The sequence below is a fragment of the Macrobrachium nipponense genome, chromosome 10 (assembly GCF_015104395.2).
Source record: "Macrobrachium nipponense isolate FS-2020 chromosome 10, ASM1510439v2, whole genome shotgun sequence".
Lineage (NCBI taxonomy): Eukaryota > Metazoa > Arthropoda > Malacostraca > Decapoda > Palaemonidae > Macrobrachium > Macrobrachium nipponense.
In genome coordinates this window covers 33,120,188-33,127,687 of record NC_087204.1, presented here as the reverse complement: position 1 = coordinate 33,127,687, position 7,500 = coordinate 33,120,188, and positions in this window count along the sequence as shown.

Sequence of the window (7,500 nt, the reverse complement as noted above, 5' to 3'; positions counted from 1 at the left end):
TGAAGAATGTATTTTAGGAGCTTCTGTGTCCACCTCATGGTTCTCCTGGCGAAGGGATAATACTGGATGAGTTGATCAAAGAGATCAACTCCTCCATGTGCCTATTGTAGTGCCCAATGACGGTAGGCTGCTCGACACGAAACTCCTCATGCATAACTCGGCCGTGCTGATGTGTCTTCTTCCGCTGGATGACCTCTTCTTGGATGGGTTTATGACTCGTCGTAATCACGGGACGAGTCGGACCCCCTTTCAACAGATGACGAAGACAGCTCCCTTCCACCGCCACTCTGTCTCTCCTATTGCCAGATGTTGCTGGCGGTAGTGAACCTCTTGAGGACATTCGGGACCCCACACTCACAACCGAAAGGTACCACTGACGTGCACACCTGCTTCATACAGTTTCCTGGGCCAGGGATACCGAGTTATAATAATTATCCATAAACAGGTAGTATCCCTGGTTACGGAAACGATCCACAAGACTGAACACAGTGTCACGTAGCGTGGAGAAAACCCCGGAATACACCGAGAAGTCCACAACGTATCCAGTGTTGGACTCCGTAATAAAGAACAATTTCACACCATATTTCTTTGGCTTCTTGGGGTTGTACACTTTTATACTCAGATGTCCTTTGTAAGGCATCATCCCCTCATCCAAAGAAAGGTTCTTGCCAGAAACCACGAGAATTTGGCACCGTTCACGAATGTACTCCAACACTGGGCGGACTAAGATGAGGCGATCGGGGTTATTCCGGGTATGGCCCTTTCTATTGAAGGCGTTGAAATCCACCTGTCCAACACCAGGAAACTATCACGGGCATAACGCCAGGCACATTGGGCATGCTTAAAAAAAAATTCTGCCTCCAATATTGCCTGACGTCGGCAGCAGGTATCATTCCCAAAAAAATGTGGAGCCCCAAAAAATGCGCCATGTCAACGAGGTTGCAGCCCCGCCAGCGATACGACAATGTCGTCCGTAGTTCGTCACGGCAGTACCGAGCGTAGTCCACCGTCTCTGCTACCTGGTATTCCAGCAATTCCCGCGTAAGGAACAGCTGAATGAACCCCAGAGCAGTGAGAGGAACAGGTACAGTGAGCCCAGGTGCTGCCGTGAATGGGTGCATGTTAAGTGGGGTGGGGTCCTCCGACCACCCCTCGTCGCTCTCGGTCAACCAACCTTCACCTTGGCTGGCCCGATGCTCCGACCTTCTACATGCCCGTGCGCACACACGCACACGTGCTCGGGCATGGTTTCGCACTCAAAACCCTCCCACTGGCCCATCTCCCTCACTTAGGCCCTCGCTTTCTGTGTCATCATCGGTGACAAAACTAGACTATAACTCCTCCTCCTCCTCCTCAGATTCCCCCTCATAAGCACTAAAACCAGAAACTCCAACTCACTTTCAGCCTGTGACCCTCGTACTGACATTGGGGGCAAATATTCATCATCACTAACATCAGGAGTGATGAGGACTTGTGACATGCTCCCAATCAAGCTCTAACAAGTAATCGTCAATGTCCTTTGGTTCGAGGCCTCCTAAAGGCCTACGAATGCCCCTCAGGACACCCCGATGCTTCCTAGGGGTTATAAAAGGCACACAAGACTCACATTGTGGTGCTTGGCCAAAACGAGGCCGCACGGAACGGCGTTGAGGAGCGAGGTCATCTTGGGTGCTTGGTCCCTCGCCAGCATCCAAGTCCAAAATACGTCTCACACGATCCTTCCCAAGAGGTAAAACGCGCCTTTCGCGCTCCATACGACGTTCAGACATCTCTATGTATGTCTTGTACCACCACAAATACTCAAACTCTCGCAACAGTTCGGCAAAACACAATTGCGGCAAAAGATCGCTCTCTGACAACGCATCGCTGATGCTTGCTGGTGCGAGAAGAAGGCATTTCGCGCATGCGCACCTTAGTAACGCTTGTAACAAAACATCAGCTTGATCTGTGAGCTCCCAGCATCTCCCTTGAGGCTCGTGATTCATAAGTTTTCGCCTAGTAGGCCTATAACTTTTTTTTCCCTTTTTCCACGAATTTAAACAAACTATTTTTGCGTCGACGTACAATACATCGGTTTAATACGTCCAATTGGCGTTTAAGGGTTAAGCACTAGAGTTCCTTCTCCATTGCGTGTTAGACAAAAGTGATTAACTGTGATATTGTGCAAGAAGCCCTTATTTTATGATTGTGTCTAATCTGGGAACTTTTCCAGATTTGCTGAGTCACGTGCGACGTCTCCTCTCAAGCGCTTTCTTACCGCAAGATACCTATTATCAATTTTGGAAGCCAGCATTAAATTAGATTTGATTTTGGCCAGCTTTCCCCATTGTGAAAGATAGGAGCGGTCCAGACATTATACGCCGCTCTGACCTTGTAGAGTAAAACTACACAAATCCCCTTTACAGTTATCTAAGGTAAGTCCTAAGCTCTCATATTTTACCTCTTAAATTTTCCCATTATGTTTTGGGACTACAAGGCTGCCCAATACTTAAAAATATTCATACACATACACACACACACACACACACACACATATATATATATATATATATATATATATATATATATATATATATATATATATATATATATATATATATATATATATATATATATATATCCATGCATATATGTATGTGTATGTATCCACATGCATGTACATGTTGATATATATAAAACTTTTTTAACGAAAACCTACGAAGTACAAAATTAAAGCCTATTCATCTTTAGCGTCAGCCACCTCCCTTCCTCAAACTTTCCTAAACCTCATATACACGAAAAATTTGTTTTATTAATATAAAATAAACACACAGCAAATATACATCATCAATAATCGCACATTACGACCAGAATTCGCAGAACACCACTTCTGACGAATAACCAAAAGAAGCCAAATAGATCCTACTGATCCTATTCCCCGGAAGATCCTTTCCAGACTTACCCGGGGCAAGACTGAGCGACGTATCCTGCAGGAGAGATCCTTCCAATGCATAACAATAAAACCGAAGCTTCTAAAGTGAGGGACTCCAGCGGAGCCTTCAAGATTTTTTATGGCTTCCCTTTTCAGGAGGAGCAGGAGGAAGAGGAGGAGGAGGAGGGGAGGAGGAAGAGGCGGGAGGAGAAGGAGGAAAGCGAATAATCGAGCTATAAGGTTATGGCAGTTGGTGCTTCATTTGTAACTCTCTCTGTCTCTTTCTCTGTCTATCTATCATTCTATCTTTTTATTTATCTCTTTATATATAAAATATATATATATATATAGATATATATATATATATATATATATAGATATATATATATATATATATATATATATATATATATTCTTTAGCTCTCTATATATCTATTTACCAATCTATTTAGGTAGGAAGATAGATAGATAGATAGATAGATAGATAGATAGATAGATAGATAGATAGATAGATATTCAACTTTTACCGTCTCCAAAGACCCAGGTTCGAATCCTAGCCGGGTGCATATGCATTTTTTGGTTATAATTTTCCTCGTGCGTTTGTTATTCCCAACCGCTCACAGATAGATAGATAGATAGATAGAAAGTTGAATATTTAGGCAGATTATCCTTACACGTGCAACTGTTTTTGTTTATGTAATGTGGAACTCAGTAAATCATACTGAATTTATGCACGATAAAATTCCCGTTGGGAATAAAATCCGGTAAAGAAACAGAACCAAAATTGGCTGAATATTATATTTTGAAAAAGACGCAACAAGGAATTCTCTCAAATTTGGATGGAATTAAAACGTTGCCAATTTCCCTGCAAAATACATCGCGATTTTATGACCTGCGGCTGCTTCATGTCCGATTAAATTGCAGATGAATTTATTTTTTTGAAAATCAAATGGTTTTATTATTTGTTTGATTATTGTGTGAATAAGAGCTTGGAAAGTTTTTATTTTGTTGTGTTATTTGTTTGTATTATGTATATATATATATATATATATATATATATATATATATATATATAGATATATATATATATATATGATTTTATATATATATATATATATATATATACTATATATATATATATATATATTTATATATATATATATATATATATATATAGATATATATATATATATATATATATATATATATATATATATATATATATATATATATTATTATACATACGTATATCTATACTCAAGATGTTCCTTTACACACGTACACAAACGCACACACACACACACATAAATATATATATATATATATATATATATATATATATATATATATATATATATATATATATATATATAATACATATATAACATATATAACATATATATATATATTATATATATATATATATATATATATATATATATATATATATATATATACATATATAGATACATATATATATATATATATATATATATATATATATATATATATATAATATATATATATATATATTATATGTGTGTGTGTATGTGTCTGTGCATGTGTACAAAGGAGACGTCACTTCCAAGCAGGTCACATAATGCGAAGGAATTTGCACAGAGAGATTCTCTCTTGCGAAATGGAAACCCTTTGTATGTGTGCGTGTGCTTGTGTACGTGTATGTGTTATCTGAGACCCAGTGTCCTTTAGCCCCATCCTTGGGATATCCTAGCATTGCATAGCAGTGAATCCTAGGGCTTCATCCTCCTGCGAGTGAGATAAGCCTGCGAAGGATATATGTTCTGCAATATATCCTGATAGCAGGAACCGCGCGGTACATGGTTCCTGCACTTACGAAAAAGTATGGAGAGAGAGAGAGAGAGAGAGAGAGAGAGAGAGAGAGAGAATGTTTCTCTCTGTGCCGTGCTTTTTGACCTGCTACTCGAGTTTGTGAACGTTTTGAATATCGTGCTTTTTCGGTCAGAATATGCAAATATAAACACAAATATCTTTTCTTATGTTTGCTAAAATTTCCCAATGTAAATAGTGCTTGAATCAGTAGCACGAGTTCTTGAAGATTTTTTAAAATTATATCAAAAGCTCCAAACAGATTATGAGCCCTATCTTTCTTTTGTTTACCTAAACGTCGCAACATATAATGTACTTGAATTAATTTACGCGAGTTCTAGCAAATTAGTACGCACCATCACATCAAGACAAAAGAAAAATTATCAGTCGTATGTTTTCCTTAAATTGTACAATAGCCTGAGGAAAAATCACCAACCTTCCTTTCCCGTTATGTAATTTAAAGCAAAGTTTACTTATTTCAGCAAAATATGAAAGCTTCGAGACCGAGGTAAGATTCATTTCCGCCTTATGAGTTTTCATATCTGGCAAAGACTAGTTTTCCCTTCTTTGCGATGGCGTGATGGCCGTCATTCTGACCCAATCTGGCCTTTGCTGGCAAACATTTCCTGCTGCAATAAGACTCTGCTGAGATTTACAATATTTTGAGATTGTGGGGGCAGGGGGGATGGGGATGTCGGAGGAGGAAGTCTGATTGCTGCTATGCATATGCGCCAACGATTACGAAAACAGAATGTATGCAGAAACGTGAATGTACTATATCTTTGTACATTTGTCTAGAAGAGGTACACACACACACATGCGCAAATATATATATATATATATATATATATATATATATATATATATATATATATATATATATATATATATATATATATATATATATATATATATTTGCGCATGCTTGTGTGTGTGTCTACCTCTTCTAGACATATATATATATATATATTATATATATATATATATAATAGATATATATATATATATATATATATATATATATATATATATGATATATATGATATATAGATATATATATATATATATATATATATATATAGACTATATCTATCTATATATATATATATATATATATATAGATACTACTATATCTATTATATACTATATATATATATATATATTATATATATACATATATACCCGTTTATCACGTATATTACCTGTATATTGCCAGTATGTCCATCCACATTACCTGTATATCACCCGTATGTTCCCTCTACACTGCCTGTATATCACCTGTATGTTCCCTTTCTACATACCCATATATCACCCGTATTTCCCCTCTATATTACTTGTATATCACCCGAATGTTCCCTCTACATTACCTGTATATCACCCGTATGTTCCCTCTACATTACCTGTATATCAACCGTATGTTCCCTCTACAATACCTGTATATCACCTGTATGCCCCTTTCTACATTACCCACATATCACCCGTATGTTCCCTCTACATTACCTGTATATCACCCGTATGCCCCCACTCCACATTACCGTATATCATCCATACATCACCCGTATATCACCCGTGTCACCAAGAAAAGGGTTGTACCGCAGCTTAATTCAGGGAGATTCTCAGCAGGCAATTGCTGGGGGTCTGTGTGGAGGCATTGGTAAGTAATCAATATTTAAAGGAAGTCTGGTAGACATCAATCATTCATCAACGTTCCCGAGAGAGCAAACATCCCGTATCTCCTTCCGTCGGAGAGAAATATTGACGCCATCAATTAAATATTCACCTGTTTACTTAGTGCGCCGCCGTAATATACCAAACATCAATGAAGATTTATTGGCTCCCGTCTCTCTCTCTCTCTCTCTCTCTCTCTCTCTCTCTCTCTCTCTCCCCTTTAATCACGCATTACTGTGCTGCTTGTCCCCTTTATCCAGAAATTACTGTTGCGACTGTCCGTTATATTCAGGTATTACTGTTCTATCTGTCCTTTTTATATAGTTATAACTGAGGCGACTGTCCTTTTATTGAGGTATTAGTGTGGTGACTGAGAAGCATTTTCAGCAAGATATTTCGAGGGGCTCGAGTACATGAAATGGGGTATGATAAACCCCTAGAGTTTATTTACTGCATAAGCTACGAGGGGAAAGGGGAAGGGAATGGGGGAAAGGGGGCAGGGGGGATACGAGTTTGGAACCTGCCCTATGTCTAAGTTGGGTGAAATGATGGCCACTTGCCATATATATATATATATATATATATATATATATATATATATATATATATATATATATATATATATATATATATATATATATATATATGTGTGTGTGTGTGTGTGTGTGTGTGGTGTGTGTGTGTGCGCGTGTGTATGTGTGTGTTAAATGAATGTGAAATGCAGAGATTTCACGAAACCCCAAGGGCATACGTGAAATAACCATTTGATCCCAGAGAGCTAGTACTAAACACGATGAAAGTGATTCATCTACACTGTTTAGCCGTGTTTGGTACGAATCCCTTGCGGGTCAAATATGTTTTGCCATGATTAGAACTAGGCCCTGGGGGATTACGTAAATGCACTTAGGGACATTTGATCCCCCAGAGCTTAGTAACTAAACACGGCGATACATTTGACTTGACCCAGAGGTTAGTACTAAACACAGCGAAACAATGTAGATGAATCACTGACTGGGTTCCCCGGGTTTAGTTCTAGCTCTCTGAGATCAAATGGTTATTTCACGTACGCCCTA